This window comes from Dromaius novaehollandiae, chromosome 17 (genome assembly GCF_036370855.1).
Source record: "Dromaius novaehollandiae isolate bDroNov1 chromosome 17, bDroNov1.hap1, whole genome shotgun sequence".
Lineage (NCBI taxonomy): Eukaryota > Metazoa > Chordata > Aves > Casuariiformes > Dromaiidae > Dromaius > Dromaius novaehollandiae.
Genome location: NC_088114.1, coordinates 4,947,501 through 4,963,670, shown reverse-complemented (window position 1 = coordinate 4,963,670; position 16,170 = coordinate 4,947,501). Strand labels below are relative to the sequence as shown.

Sequence of the window (16,170 nt, the reverse complement as noted above, 5' to 3'; positions counted from 1 at the left end):
ATGCTGTGCTGCAGTCCCTTCTGGCTGGGATTGCGGTTCCCGGGGAGAAGTCAGCAAATCCATTAAAACGGAAACGTTCCCGACGTGCGAAAACGCAGCGCGGTCCGGTGGAAGCGGCAGAGTCCCCGCAGCCACCGCTGCTGACCGCCCCCGAGTGCGGTCCCCGCTCGGCCGCGGCCCCGGGATGCTAGGAATTCGCCTAGGAAGGAAACGGTTAAAAGGGAGAGGTTGTCGAGTCGGGTTAGCCATAAGATAGCTAATATTTTAGAGGTTTTCAGAGCTCAGCTATAAAAAGGCCTAGCAGTATTTCAACTCAGCCATTGTCTGCTGGAAGGCAGCCAGCGTTGCCATGGCTACAAGGAATTATTACTTGCTGCTGGAGCTGGAGGAAAAGCTCATACTTTTGGCTTCAAAACAGGAGGGGTGGACTTATGTAATCCACTGTGTTTATAGGCTGAGACTGGCAGGAGCATTGAGAAATAATTACAGGCTTTTCATTTCATTTCCAGCTTGGTTTTAAGACTGTGTGGCCTCCTTTATTTATTTATTTTGAAGTTGAGACAGTCGCTGCTGGAGGTGCCCGAGGTCGCGTGGGTGATGCGCGGGGGCTGCTAGGTAAGTGCCCCCCGGCTGGCCGGGCCGCTTTTGTTTCGGTTGCGTTTTGTCGGGAGAGCTAAACTAGGCCACAGCAGAAAAGAAGTTGCTCTGAAAAACTGGGACTTGGCCCCGCGACACAGAAGCAGTGTTTGGTGTCGGAGGCTGCGAATGCACTTTTGCGGTTGCTCGGAGGTGGACAGCATTTGCTAAAGAAGACAAAATGCAAGGTTTTGTGAGCCTCCACTGCTTTCAGAGGCGACTTTATCCCTCTGAGCCTTGTTGGCTTGGGGCATTTATTTTCTGGGAGGAGAGAAAGGGGAGGGCAGCGGCGAAGAGAAAAGGGAGAAAAAGTTTTTTGCTGAATATCCCGGTCTCGCGCGTTGCTCCGTCGGCTGAAGACGGATTTGTCAGGGTGATCAAAGCAGTTCTGCTGATGTTTTGTGCTTTTGAGAGGTGAATTGCGAAGTTGGTCTGTAATTAATGTGGGTTTGTTCATCCCTGAAACAGTCAGCAGATGATGCTGTAATTTGGGTTTGCCTGGAAAGCGGCGTGCGGTGTGTTTTGACTCGGGTCAGGGCGGTGGGAGTTTGCAGCTGCTGTTTTTGCGCTGGCTCTTGCATAAAGAGCGTTAGTGCTGGTAAACTCTGCCCGCAAAACTGGAGGCCGGATGGCTTTGCGAAGGGTCCCGGTGCTGTAGTCCTTGGGAAGGGTGTTTCTGACGTGGTGGGAATTCCTCGCCCGGGAGGGATCACCGACTCGCGGTTGCGTTGCTGGAAGCCCGTCGCTGCGCGGGGGCCCGATCCCAGGGCCCGGGGAGGTCCGGGCTGTGTCAGCATCGCTGCCGGGAGGCTTGGGGTGAACGGGTCCTCGTTCCCTCGCGTTGGTTCCTCCTTCGGTAAATGAGAATAACGTTACGACTCCGACTCCTTCAATCTCTGACATTGGGTGTAAAACCCATGGGAGCGGACAAAGCCAGGTTTTGGAGGGGATGAAGAACACCTTTTGCTATGCTGAAAACTCGCAGTTAGAAAGGCGTATAAAAGCTGTAGTGTGCTGTGATTTTTTTTGTTTGCTTGTTTGTTTTTCTTCCCTGTGTGGTGACCCACAATGGGGTTGTGTTCTCAGTCCACGCTGATCTATTGCCTCCGACTTTGTCGCTGTGGTACGGTGCGTAAAGATTAAATATCCTTGCTGCTGTAATAGTGTCTGCTTCATAGAGTGGAGCACGGCCTGTTTGCCGGCATATGTAATTCAGCAGCTAATGCAGTATTTAGGTCCAATTACAGTCTCACATTGATGTATTTGGACCCTAACTGGGCGCACAGAGAAACAGTGGCACTGACTTGCACGAGGCGTTGTCCAACGCACGCTACGCAGAGGGAGGTGCTTCTTTCCAGCGTTTCCCAGAGTTGCGTGCTCAGTAGTTGGAGCACAAATTTCGGAGAGCGGAGGAACGCTTCAGATCAAGAAATGTCCCTTGGAATAACCGACTTGACTCACGTTAGCAGAGACACGCGGGTGGGCTCTACAAAATAATTCAATAATTTAATGATGCATAATACTGTTCTGACTCTTACCACAGATGCTGTTGGACTAAACTTGAGTTATATTTGTTACTGCAAGGTTTTTTCTCCCTCTGGGATTTGTGCCAAGATGAACTGCATGTTCTGTTCTTAAGAGTTATGAGTAATGTATGTGTGAATCTATAACATAAGTAATGTGAGTATATAAAATGTGTGAGTACGCAGAACTGGCGTGTCCCGTGTCTGCAGGCTGCTGTGCACACATGCGCTGCGTGTGTTCAGAAATACGCTGCGTTACATGTCTGGGCAAAATTAATTACATGCTCTGCAGTTCCTGCTCGCCACCGAGCCCGCGCCTGGCGGCCTGCTCCCAGATGTCCGCGCTGCCGTCGCAGGCACCGGCTGCGGCTTGGTGTGTAATGGCCGTTTTGGAGTCACTGCGAATTCGAGTTGGAAGTCTTTTCTGTGCTTTCAGGAGAAGTCTGCCTTAACAAACACGAGAAAAAGGACGCTTGTACCATAGCGAAGCGTTGTCTGAATTGTCCGCAGAGCAGCGATGTTCCCTGGGGCTTCCCCGGTGGGGTGTCCGGCGGTGTTTCTGGGGCTGTGTTGAGCTCGATGCCCCACAGAGGGATGCGGGGATGTGCTGGAGCAGCCAAGCCCCGTGGCGGAGCTGCGGTCTGCGACGTCTGCGGGTCCTCTTTGTGGCCGCAGGTCAGCGGGCGGCTCTGAAGGTGAGGTGCCATCAACTCCTGGAGTCGTGCAAGCGACGGACGCGCTAGAAGGCAGGCCTGCTTGTCCTAATGCGACTTTTTTTTTAAGCTAATAAAATAGGCTTTCTCTCATAAATTATTTTTTTAATGTGAAAAATGAGAAGGTGGCAAGTAGCCAATTCCCCCGCCTCCCTCTTCCCAGCTCGGATGAGGTCATTGCCTCTTAAAGTTTATACCACGCATTGTGAGACATGGCGAGAGGAGCAGGAAGGCAACACGCGTCTCTCCCAGAGTGGCCAGGAGCGAGTGGAAGTCGCTGAGATGTTAGCGAGCCGTAAGTGATGCCCGAGCAGGGCTGGCGACGGGGAAGGGGCCCCGGGTCGGCAGGCTGGGAAAACTTTGCGGTGCGCAAACCGGAGCGGGAGAGGAGAGCTCCGGCTCCCGACCCTGCTTGTGCTGTGACTTGGGAGCAGCCCCGCGCCGGGTCTGCAAACGCGGGGCCGGTGGGTGGTTCTGCCGCTTGGTCGGCTTCCAGGTGGAAGCACCGTGCGTGTGGAGGGCCAGCCATGTGCGTAGGTGAAATGTGAGCAGCGGCAATTTTGGCACTGCTCGGCTGTGCTCGCTCTTGCATTGATTTACTTTTCCTTGGGAATTTCCTCAGTGCTGTTTTTGAAACAGGCTGCTTAATGGGCTTGTGAAAGTTCATGACCCGATGAAGGATCTCTCCAGGACCTTTGTGTCCCTGGCCGAGTGGCTGGGCAAAGTGATCCTTTTATTTTTTTTCTTCTTTTTTTCCTTAAACACCCTGCAGAACCACTGGTGAATTCCTGAGCTATTGTTTTCTCCTTGTCTGTCTGTCCCTCCCTCCCCTCCCCTTCCACCCCCAGCGTTGCCCGATCTCTCTCTCCTCGGTGGTGGAAGCGGTGTGGGAAATGGGGACGCCTGCCCTGCACGGTGGTCGGGCTTTTTGAGGAGCTGCAGCACCGGAGCTTGGATTTAGAGGGCTGTGCCCATCTCCCTCCTCCTCACGCCTGCTGACCAGGTGCCTGGCTGTGGTAGGCCTGGGGGGTGTAGCTTGAAGGTGGGGGCACGGTTGAATGGGCGCTGGTCTCAAACAGCTGTTCCAGAGGTGCTGTAGTAAGTGCTTAACTTCTGAAGTTTTCTGTGAGCGGTCTTGCTGCTCTGCGCCTTTGCCGTGGGGCTGACTTTGGTCGGTTTGGGGTAGAGGCTTGCAAGCAGGGGCTGCTGTGGTGGCCAGGAAGAGGCTGCTTCATGTGTCTTGAACTTTATCATCTCGCTGCCCCGTCGTTGCTCTGGGGAAGTGCAGCGGGCTGAGTCAGTTCTGCGTGATCCTGCTGTCAGTGTTGGCCCAAACGGCTGTAAACTGTCAGCAAATTTGTGTTCTCATGTAGAAATCGAATCTTTGCTGCTTTAGAAAAAGAGGAATTGCAGGGTGACGGAAGGGGTGCAGATAGCTGAGAGAAAGCGAGAGAGATGGATAGCCACTCTTTTTTTTGAAATATCTTTGTGAAGCCCTTGGAGATGTTGCATGGAGCCGTTCCCTTGCCTGTGCAACAGGCTGCACCAGCCGGATGTTTTGGAGGTGGGCAGCCGCTCCCATGGTGAGTTATGCAAAGTGAACCTAGCTTGAAGTTGAAAAGGTTAACGAGTGGGAAGAGGATGGTAGGAGGCAGCTGAGATGTCATCTGCTGACTCGGAGGTCTTTGAGCCGAGAGTAAACACCGCTGGTGGATCAGCCAGCAGCGCTCTGCAAGGGCTGTGCAGCCCTGGAAGGAAGGTGTGAGAGATGCTTCCATTTGATACCAGGAAATAACCAAATCTTTTTTTAAAAAAAACAAAGAAAACCGGTAGGTAGCTGCTCTAGATATGAATCAGTGCTGGTGTGAGCAGCCCGCAGGCTTCCCTGGTTGGCTCTGGCGCGGTGCGCGTGGAGGTGCAGCTCTGGTCTTTCCCTGTGCCGAGGGCGGACGTGGAGGAGTGCGGCTGGAAGTCAGTGAGGGGAGGGGGTGCATGGGGGTCCAACGTGCTTCCCACCTTTTAGGCACAAACTTAAAATCAAAACTGTTGCATCACAGCCTGTCAGTTCCCTTGAGAGCATTTGAGGATGCCTTTAATTGCAGCTGCTCTCGTGCTGCTCAACCCCAATGATGTCTTCTGCTCGCTTACGCTTTGTCTTGGAGAGGTTTAGCAGCCTCGCTGCTTCTCCCGTCGGCGCGCGGCCATCGCCTGTTGTTAGTCTGTCTTGCCCTTGCCCCTTTCAAGGAAGGGAAGGAGCAGGGGAGCCAGCGCTGATAATTCCAGCGAGCAGAACTGTTCCCCTGAGCCCTTTCTGCAGGAATAAAAAGGCTCTCCTCCTCTCTGCTCCGCTTTGAGTACAAGCACTTTACCCTCTCGGATTCCCTGCAGGCTCCTCATACTGCTAAAATTGAAACATCAAGATGTCTGAGGCAGCAGGAATTACCATCAGTGTTTTGACACCTGGAGGTACAATTTCTATTAGCTTTTATATAAAAACAACACCAGTTTTGCCAACAGAGTTCTTGTTAAATAATGCATGAAGACCCCGCTCCTGACAATAGGTATTTTTCTTCCACTTTCTTGGACTCTTGGATAATGAATTAATTTTTGTGACCGTTGGAAAAAATATACAGAAATATATATGTGTATGCACACATGCTTAACTCCCCGGGACAGTCAATTATCCTGTTTGCTAATTAAGTGGGGAAGGTGGGGAAAACAGTTTAAGACTGGTCTTTTCAGCATGGCTTGGGGTTTTGTTTTGGTTTTTTTTGGAAGCAATAAAATGCAGCCTTCCCTTGATACTTGCTGGCAAATTAGACTTGTCACACGTGCCGTAAGGCAGAGCCTGGGAAGGGGCGGCGTGCCCTGGAGCAGAGGTGAGCACAGAGCCATCGGAAATGGAAAGTGGGTAACCGGCGTTTTTGCATGGATGTCGCTTGGCACCGAGCGTATGCTCCGAGCCCCTTTTGGGGGAGATGAAGTGGAACAGAAGGGCACAGCATGTGGATGCGACTGTTAATAGTTAGACTCAAAGTACAGTTTTGACACTTCTAACCTAATAATTGGTGCTGCATGTGAGAGCCTGCTTATTTTCCTTTTCACCATGAGATGCTTTGACAGAGGAGTAAAGTCCCATTTTGACGTTTCTGTCATTTTAACTAAAGAGAGAGATTACAGTAAATTGGATTAAGTGAAAATCTTCTTCAGATGTTTGTGGTTTGGGCTGATTTATGGATAGATGTCATTTGAACGTCATTCTGCATTTTTTTAAGCATCTGCTTGATGGTTGCTCTAATGATGTTACTGCAAATAGTCCATGCAGATGAGGGAGCGCTGAGCAAGAAGCAGTTGCCCAGGACGGATTTAACTCTAGTGCGTGGCGCAGGGACAGCAAGACACTGGTCTTCTCCCGTTCCCAACCATCTAACGCCGGATCTGTAAAGGGTGCTTGCTTTTCATTTGGGTTCCTGTTATTAAACTCCTGTTACCTTCTGCTGAGAGCCACGCTTGTGTGGTGGTTTTCTTTAATAAGCTTTTCTAAATTGGTATTTTTCCCATCCTGGAAAGAGATGGCTCAGAGCGTATATTCCTTGCCATGCACTTGGTAAATTATGGGTTGCCATTGCCCTGTCACCAGTGAGAAAATTGTCTGCTTGCGCTCGGGCAGGATCTCACGCTCGGCTGTGTTGTTGCAGAGTCCTTTAAGCCCCAGTGAGCGGGTGTCGCTTTTCCTGGAACCAAACCGTTCTCGTGAGCGTACGCTGGCTAGCTAACGCAGCAGCGACATGCGAAAGCACTTTGTCCATCTATTGATGTTTCCAAAAGATAGCGTTGGAAGTTCTTCCGTTAAATTAATGGAGTGAGACTTCTTAAATATTTGTTCTCCATGGCTTCAGCTATCTCAGCTGTTATGAAGCTGCTGCTGCCATTCGGGAAGCCGCAAATCTTTTGCGGGTGGTGATGGAATCACTGCTGTAATCGAATCTGCCGGGGACGTCACTGACAAAAGAGGCCACTGTTGTCTGGTGCGGTGATCAGTGCCATGAGATGAAGCCTTTGTGCAGATGGTGATGGGAAACTGGGAAGTCTGCATCCCTGCATTGTATTATTTGCACATTTAATATATATATAATATTCATATATTTATTAATTTCCAGCACAACTTTGGAAAACTCTTCTAATTGACTCAGAACCGCTTGTTTTGAGTCTTGGCATAGAGGCTTATGCATTTTAGTCATGGTCTCTGAAAGTTTATTTGGAGGGTTAATGTTGGTTTAAAGTTTTGTACCTCCACAGTGAGCTTTGTAGGGTTGTTTGCAGCCAGTTGAGCCTCTTGAGCTGCCTCTCCTCTAAGCCAAGTAGAGCTAGTGCTGGTCTAAGGGAAGCATGTGGCTGGGCTTGGGGGCAAAAGTGTGAAAATCCCCCTTAACTCTCCTAATGGGTTGGACGTGATGCTATGTCTGCATTGCTTCGTGCAGTCTGGGACAGGAAGGTGCTATCTAGGTATAAGTCACAGGTGTGAAGGGGAGTTGCTGTCAGAAGCTAGACTGCATCAAATCCCGGCTTCTCGGGGTGAATCATCTAGTGATGCTTCATGTCTTCTGAACCAAGCCTGGCAGATCGGCTTTGCGACGTCTCTTAGCACTCCTTGCTTTTCACATGCTGTTATTGACACCAGGACTCTCTTGTTTTGTTTTGTTTCCTGCATCTTCACCCTCCCCATCACACGGCTGGGAGGAAAGAGGTGCTAAAGTGCTGCCAGAGGGTCTCAAGCACTCAGTAGTACACACTGCCTTCACATTTAAAAGACTTTGCTGTGCAAATGTCGGCCTGCCTTGCTCGTGATTCCAAGTGCAATTATTAAAATATTTCCAATATTATTTTCTGTGATACGGTTATTTGTGGAAGATCGCGCTACTGAGAGAAGATAAATTTGTAATCCTGCTTAGCGGTGGATCTCACCCTCTCTGAGTGCACTCTTGTTACGTAAGAGACAGTGACCTGAAATCCTCTTTTTAGAACAGCAGATAGGAGTCCTTTCTCTTCTCTCCTTCGCACACAGTAGCATGACTCAGAATTTTTTTAAAACTGTTTAGAGGCTGAAGGTTTTACTTTGAAATCAGAATAGTCCCTAATGATTAGCCTTTGGGTTGGCGTGCCAAAGAGGATAGCAGCGTAGCAGGAGGCGGGTTGCTTTCTGGACAGCGTGGATGCTGTGTCAGTCTACGCGTTGAACAGGCTTTCCCTGCGCTTTTGTCGCTTGGCTTGTTGTGGGGGAGTGCTCGGACGTCTCCGTAAAGCAGCGTTGTCGGGGGTCACCTGGCGCAGGTGAAGACGAGCTCCAAAGAGAGGAGCTCGGACAGGGCGGCTCCGAAGGAGCGTTGGGGCAGACGGTGGCGGCAGCTTCCAGGGATGGCCCTGGCGCCCGGGGAAGGAGGCTCTGCGCCGTGCCCAGGTGTTACCATCCCAGCGGAGATGGCAGGTTTGGGAGCAGAGGGGAAGGGCTGGCGCTTGTGAGCAGCCTAAAAATTAAAGACGTGTTAGAGCTATGCATCTGTACTTATTTATTATGTCTGTACTTATTTATTGTTTTTAACTTCTCAGTAAGGCGAGTGAGGAGCTGCCGGTGCGTGTTTTGGCACAGGCCTCGTGTTGCTGCAGTCGGAGATACTTTCCCTCCGCTCGGTTGGCCCTTGCTCCCTCCCATCCCTTCCAGTCACCCAGCAGCTCCGGGCTGGGCTCAGGGGAGACTCCTGCGCTCTCCCGGCTGAGGACGACGGGGGAGTGCAGCAGGCTTCAAGCACTCTGCCTTCTTCTTTCCTCCCCTGAGAAATGCTGTATTACGTATCTTGGTGTTAAAAGCTCTGTGTAAAGGTGTGAGGTTCGTTCCGTCACCTCCGCCTGTCTGCGTTTCCAGAGCCGTGCCCCCATGTCTGCTTGTCTGCACTTGCCTTGGAAAGCCCCGGTGTCCGAGGAGGAAACTTCACCGCGGCCTTTGCAAGGGAGCGACAGCTCTGGGGTGCTGGAAAGCCAGAATCTGCTCTCTTTAATTTGGGAAAAACACTGGGGGTAGGGAGTATCTACAGTCTTCATTAGGATTTTCCAGCCTTCATGCCCCCCCATCCTTCTGGGAGGAGAGCGTTCAACTGAAGCACAGAGACGGGAATTCTTGTTCCCGCGAGTCGGCTCCTCCGTAGCTCAGCGGAGCAGACTCCCCTCCCCGGCGCGGACCGAGACCGGGGATATGCAAGAGCCCTAACTCCGGTCTCCCGAGCCGGGGCCTCGGCTGAGGCGGCAGGTGCTGGATGTGGTCTCGACTGCTCAAGAGGCTTCTGCAAGCTGAGAAACCGAAGCCGATTCCTGCCCCGTCTCCCCTCGAAACGCTGAGCTGCTGTGGGCAGTCCCCAGCGCGCAGGAAGGGCCGTCTCGCCCGCCCGCCGCGGTGGGACGCGAGCGGAAGGGGGAAGAAAGCAGCCCGGGGGTTTCCTCCGCTGTGGGTGAGTCTGTGTCGTCTGTGATGGATTCTCACTGCGACAGACTGCAAATGGGGTCTCTCTGGGGAAATTAGCCTGCAGCTTTCGACTTTATTAAATATTCTCCAGTGCCATCCCGAAGGACCGCTCTTCAGTGCTCTGCCGTATTTCGCCTCTATTTTTAACATCGCCTACATAAAACGTGGCCATGTATAGCATGTATTTACATTAAAGTCTATGTGCAAATAGTTAATAAGCGATGGATAGTCTGTTCTTCAGGTCTGCAAAAGGATGATGCCTCACAGGTAGCTATAAGAACCTCGGCTGAAGATACTGCAGATTATTATAAAGTCTGATAGCTCACTTAGAGCTATGGCTTATAATGATTGATTTAGCCATTTATTAAAACACCTATTTAATGATTGATTAACCATTTATAAACTATTTGTAACTTTTAAAATGTGACCTGATGTATTGTAGCTCCATTAGCATCTAGCTAATAAAATACGCTGTGGGCCTGGAATGCCTGTTAGGTTGACAGGAATTGTATTTTTGGCCTAAGACGTGTTGCAGTCTAAGTACCGTTAGAGATAATTCTCAGCGCTTTTCAAGGCACTGAACCTACGTCCTCAGTACAAGCCATGGCGCTGATCAGGGCGTAGTGTCTCCCCGGCTCGTGTCCGGTTTGCTGGGATGCTCCGTTTGCGCTGGCGTTACTTTGGGGGGAATCTGCTGTATCCTGGGGCCGGCGCCGAGATGTTCTCTGTTGGGCATCCGCTGCTCCGTGCTCTGTTCCCGACTGCCTCTGCCCTGGCAAGGAGCAAACCTGCAGCCCACCGCCTCCCACTCCCGTCTCGTGCCTGCAGACCCCGGCCCGGGCACGGTTTCGGGCGGTGCGTTTTGGTGATGAAGAGCGGAGCCCCGGTGACGCCGGTAACGGAGTCTTGTGCCGGAACAGGTCGGGTCCTGCGCTTTCTTCTCTGGCTCCGGGTGGCCGGGAGCGCAGAAAGTCCTCCGTAAGGAGAAGCGGGCTGATCAGAGGCACGTGAGGTCCAGTCTGAACCTCGCTGCAGAGGCTGGAGTGCAGGTGGGGAGAGGAGGAAGACTTCCCTGGAGAGGAAGAGATGCAGACTAAGCTCTGCACCTCCACTCCTGTCTAAATGTCTGTTGCCTTCCTGGGTTTTAACTTTATTTAACCAAGTACCAAAGTCTAGGGGTAGAACGCTGCCTACAAAACTGCAGGGGATTTTTTTTTAATCTGCCTTTTTTTTGTCTCTGTATAGAAACATTTTTTCCGAGAACTGTTCAACTTTCCATATGCCTGAGCTAGACGGAGCTGGCTGCTGGGATGAGCTGTGTAATGGGATATCTGAATTGGAGCAGGAAACCTGCTCCAGTTTAATCAGAGCGAGCTTAAAAAGCAAATTCAAACTGGTGCAAACCCCAGCACGGAAAAACTAGACCTGCTGCTCTCCGTGTGCGTGGTGTCAGCGTTGCTCGGTTCAGTGACTCCTGATGGAGGGTGTTCGCGTGGGCAAAGCAGAGGCTCGCACGTGCGGCTCGCCTGAGATCCCCGACGCTGCCCTTCTCACCGGGACTGAACTTGGTCCGCAGGAAATAGATAAGTTTGGCAAGGAAGTGCTGGTTAACGTGCTCGCTTTCCATCCGTCCCCTCCTCCTGCCTGGCCAGCGTCTTTCTGCTGTGCACGGTTAAATGATCTGCCTTGATGAACTGCACGTGCTGGAAGAGGTAACGGCGTGCTTCTCCTGGGCGCTGGAGCTCGTGAGGCTTGGAAGCGTTGCGGCAAGGCCGGGAACTTAAATGAGCACGTGGGGATTCACCGAGCGTGGGAGTGCTCTTGCCTGGTCGAGGGCTGATGTAAAAACCAAAACGCTCAGGAGCCTTAGTGCAGGGACTGGGAGAAAGGGGAGACGAGCTGGGGGAAGGCTGCAATTTCGATTTCTCTTGCAGCGCTGCCAAGCAGGGCAGCAGGCATTTGCTTACCTTGGGAATCCATCTGCGATTTTTATCTGTGCGTTTCTGGAGACTTCGGCTAGCGGGTAAGCCAGCGTGCCGTAGGAAAGGTGGGAAGAGGGGAGAGAAGGCGGACTGGCTCGGACGGGCTGCGCCCTGTTGCGGAGCTGCCCGGCCAGCTGTGCGGCAGCTGTTCTCACTGCTGAGACTGCAGGGAGCTCAACCGGGAGCCTCCTCTACTCCTGGAGCACAAAGTCCCCTTGGAGTCGGCAAAGCCGCCGCGGTGCAGTAGCAGCAGCCAGCTTGGTGGTGTCTCTGCTGAATTCCCAGGAGCGGAGGTCTCCGGATTCAGACGCCCTTGGTTTCCCACAGTACAGTGTTGCTCACCATTTACTGCTGTTTAGGGGAGCTGCTGTCCCCTGCTTCAGGCCGGGTATCCGTGAATGGGCTCTTGGATACTTGCTTGCAGGAGGACTAAGTCTGCCGCGGGTCAGAGGTGGGTAATGCATCCTGCCTCTGCGCTCGCTTTCACTAATCCTCTTTGCTCTCACGGGCCTTTTGGAGAGGCAGCTTTACATAATATATAAAACTGCCGCTGCAATAGCCCTATAGGAATAAAGAAGATTATTTGTCCTGCCTGGTAAAAGATTAACGTGGCCCTTCGCAGCTGGAGCAGGTCACCGGCGGGAGGTGGCAGGAGGGCGGAGGAGCTCGCGCCCGGGGTCCCGCTTCCGAGGCCGGCAGCGTGCCGGCAGCTGCCTCCGAGGGCACGGCGCGGCCCCGCGTCGGGCTGCCGGGCGCCTCTCGGGGACGTGCGTGGAAAAGTCACGGGGAAGGTGAATGTTTGCTTACCCTTTCTGACCCTTTAAATATCTTTTCTTGATTACCTTTGTCAGCAGAGTTTATTACCCCAACCTCAGAATTAAGTCGCGGTGGACACTGATTACTTGTGAGGGGGAAAAGCAGTGAATTCCCCTTGGATAAGAGTTTACCTTTCAAGCCTTGACCTTGTTAAAACATGTCAACTCAATAAAAATGTGAGTATTTAAAGGCAAGTGACTTCTTCCTGCCTTGAGGGGCATAATTAAGTGGATCCACACCCCTTCCCGGCGTGGTGGGAGGCAGACTGAGGAGCTCCGGCCTGCCGGCAGCGTGAGGCCGCGGCTTTCCGCCGGGCTCCTTTCGGGTACCCGCCGAGTCCGCGGCGCTGCCATTTGGGGGCTGGTTTTCGGGCCGAGGCAGCGGCGGGCGAATCCGGCAGAGATTGGGTCGGGAAACCCAGCGTTTCACAACTGTGCGGAAAATGACATCCTCCTTTTTGAGGGTGGGCGATTCTTCGTCTTGCGTCGGTTGAAATTGGGGTCAGAAGTTTCATATTAAAGCAGACTCAATTTCCCAGATAAAGCATGCAACAAAACTTACGGGGGGGGGGGGGGATTAAGTTAATCTCCTGTAGCATTTAAAAATGGAGAGAGATCCCCTTTCTCAAGGTTTTCCTTGTTTAAACGTTCCTTCTGGGTTCATAAAGTAAATGTTAGTTTTCTATTAATGTCCATAGAGTGGTTCAGAAGCACCTTCCAGCCCTTCATCTACTACTGGATTTTTAAGGGAATTTCAGAGATCTTGTCTGCAGATGTCCCTTCCCGCGGCGGCCTGGAAGAGGCCGACTTGGCAGCAGCTGGGAGGCTGAAGGAGCGCCTGGGGTGGGCGGAAGAAGCGTGACCGTGTTCCCATTTCGGCTGGCACGTTTACACTCGCCGAGCCATGGTCGGTACCCGCGGGCGCGAGTCATTCCGAAATCGTGGCTCCAGGGCTGAGCCGCTAAGGGATCCCCCTCCCCAGCCCCAACCCAGGGACATGCACGCAAACCGCTGCGCGGAAGGGTTCGGAGGCTTTCCCGTGTGCAGCTGCGTTATGAGTGAAGTGTTATTCCCTCTTGGGTATTTTAAAAACACTAGGCATCCTCCCCACCCCGGGCTCTTCGCGTCTGTGCTCTGCGCGCCGGAGAAGCGTGTGCTCCGGCGGAGGCTGCCCGTGCACCCGGCCTCCCAGGCAGCAGCTTCTCCGCAGGGAGCAGAGTTTGTGCTGGGCGGGAGGTTTGTGTTTGCTCCGTGATGAGGGTTTGCAGAGTCGTGATGCCCAAAGGGAGCCGTGGTTGTTGCGTGACCGTGTGGGACCAGTATCGCTATCGCCCTCTGCACACCGTTAGTGTATCGCTTGCGAGCGTTTTGGCAGATCCCGCTGGCAGTGGCTGTGTAGAGGGTGAAAAAGAGGGGGAAGGTGGTCGGTTTGGACCTGGTGGTTCGGTGAACCAGAACCTGCTCCCTGCTTGAGCGCTGGAAAGGCTGTTTGAGGCTGCAGGTGGGGAGCGCTGCTGGGTGTGCGGCTGCCTGCGCCTGCCTGTCCCCACGGGGCAGCGTCCGGCTGCCCGGGCAGAGGGGGGAAAGTAGAGATTTGGGGACAGTAATCCCCGTGCAAGCTGTCCTGCATCAACAGGATACCTAGGGAACTTGTTCTCTTAGCGGAGGTGACTTCGAATGTCATCTCTTTTCTTGCTATGGGTAACTGGAGTCCATCTTAACCTCAACCTAGCCTCAGACTTAAGTTATAAACTCAATGTGTACCGGTGCTGGGAGACATCCTTAAGGACCCCTCGGATGCGTTCCGAGAAGGTTGTTATACTGTAATTTGTTTCTGTAGCTCTGCAAAAGCAATCTTTGACCTTGGGACTGTGCTGCTGCTGCTACCTCTGCTAGCAGCCTTGGTGCCTTTGCCCAGACCAGTTTTGTCTGAATTCGGCGACTGCGATGTTGGGGCTCCTCTCAGCCCCGGGAGGAGCTTCCCAGCTGAGGGGTGTGTCGCATCAGGCTTTTCCCTCGTGGTTTTCCTTCGTTTCCGCTCCGTGGCCGAAGGGTTGGGGGTGAGTGGCCGTATGAAACCTCAGCCCCGTGCTGGGTAGCAGCAGGAGGACTGAAGGTAATCTGAGCCTGCGCAACAGCCGCGATGAGCTGGGCTAATGACTCATCTTAGGGATAACTTGGCCTTGGCAGCTGAGGGTTTTTTTTTTTCTTAGTAATAATTATTATTAATAAATAGTTTTGAGTTCAGTCATTGGAAAAGAAGGCAGACTGATAGCAGCGGGACTGAAACAGCGTTTCCCCAGGGAGCGAAGCAAAGCCCTCCCTTCCCTGGGGCGCGACGGCGTAGGTAGGCTGAAGGCGTCGGGCCCGTCTCGGTGACGTGCGTTGAGTGCACCCGGGGGGTGCGTTTGGGCTTGCAGACAGCGTTTGCTGCAGATAGACCCTTTCCCCAACTTACTTCCATTAAACCATGAAAGAGCCTTGTGGGATTGTGATTTTTGACTACCATTGAAAAGCTTAAATAGCAGAAGCAGAAAGCCATTCCTCCTCCTTGCACTCGCGTTGCTTTTTATTTTCAAGCGTGCAGTATTGATAGTTGCAGTTGCTGGAATAATAATGAGAATCTTTAAGTTAAAGCATGTATGTTGCTGCTATTTGTGAGCTTTTCGGGCTTAATATCTCAGCTTTTCTTTTCACGCCAGCTGATCTCTTAATTCTGTAGTAGAAGCTGAAATTTCTGTGGCAGAGTGTGATAGATACCAAAGCTCAAATATCCTGGGAAAAATACTGTCCTACGGAGTGCAATTAGCAAGTGTGTGAGAGCAGGGGTTGTCTGGGTGTGGGGAGAAAAGGTCCCTGCTTTTGCTTCCCTTCCTTAGACTTGCCTCTAAGGCCAGAGAGTAGGTTTCCAGTTTGTGTTGTTGCTAATTATTGTGATTAAAAAAAAAAAAAAGCACAGTTCTCACAGCATTTGGTGATTAAAAAGATGTTTTCTTTTCTTTTTTTCCTCCAAGCTCTACTTTTGCAATCCATATGTTGTGTAAATCCCAGGAGAAATTTCTTAAAATTCTGCTCAGGAAAGAAAAGCCAGAAAACACGACTCAAATGAGAAATTTCAGCCTTTTCAGTCTGGGGAGGCTTCGAGTTTCCCAGCGGAAGAGCAGACTCTCCTGGAGATGGCATATCCGTGTAGCACGGATTTTGGTTGCCTTTCAAGGACTCTTTCCAGCTGGTCTGTGAAGCACAGGCTGAAAACCGTTGCTCCAAGCCCAGGAAAGGCAGGTCAGAAAGGACCCACCTGGGCTGCAGCGTGAGCACTTTCCTGGTCGAAGGCCGGGACTCCTGATCTGCTGGGGCCGCGCATTGTATGCAAACGTTGAAATTTTTTGGTGCCTCTAGAGAGGCTTTGACCTTCTGTCTTGAAGCTATTAATTACCTAGACAAGGAAAGCGGAACCTGCCCGATTAGTGGCTCCTACTGCTTGGACCTGTCTCTCCAGCTGCTCTGCTGTGAACTAACGAGCAGCTCCATTCCCTGGGCCACCGGCGAGCTCCGGCTTCTCGTAGCTCTTCCTGGGGAGAAATGGAAGCAGCAGAAACGGGCAGGAGCAAGTGGCTGAAATTCTGTTATTAACCTGGGCTGAAAATTGGCTCTATCTTGTGGTAATTACGTGGGGGATATTAGGGGAAGGGCCTCGTGGAAGGCTCAGAGCTGGTGTTTGGCAGATGATTGCGAGCAATTGAGTTGGCGTTCCCGAAGTTACGGTCCCGCGTCCGAGGTGCGGCGATGTGCCGCATAAGTATAGCTGCTGCTTTGCAAACCTGAAGTAAAATGGGTTGGTTTTAAAATAGCTCAGATCTAAGAGGACGCTGTTCTTTAGTGATGTTTTATGGCACAGCTGCAGAGCATCTCGTATATATTTTTGAGTACCTTAGTTTACAGGTCACTTAATTTATTTGCAGGCTCTGTTTCAGTTCCCTGGGGTAA

The 16,170-nt window shown here is 52.1% G+C and overlaps 1 protein-coding gene across 11 annotated transcripts in view; it reads left to right on the top strand.

The window, feature by feature from the left end:
* Positions 1 to 16,170, top strand: part of NCOR2 (nuclear receptor corepressor 2) — a 272,197-nt gene that overhangs the window by 54,243 nt on the left and 201,784 nt on the right. Inside the window, exon 1 of one of the 11 annotated variants that reach the window (XM_026114521.2) lies at positions 3,056 to 3,167. The exons of the other annotated variants lie outside the window; for them this stretch is intronic. The gene's annotated coding sequence lies outside the window, so the exon portion shown is untranslated. Of the gene's footprint in view, positions 1 to 3,055; positions 3,168 to 16,170 lie in introns of those variants that run through there. 11 annotated transcript variants of the gene reach the window in all.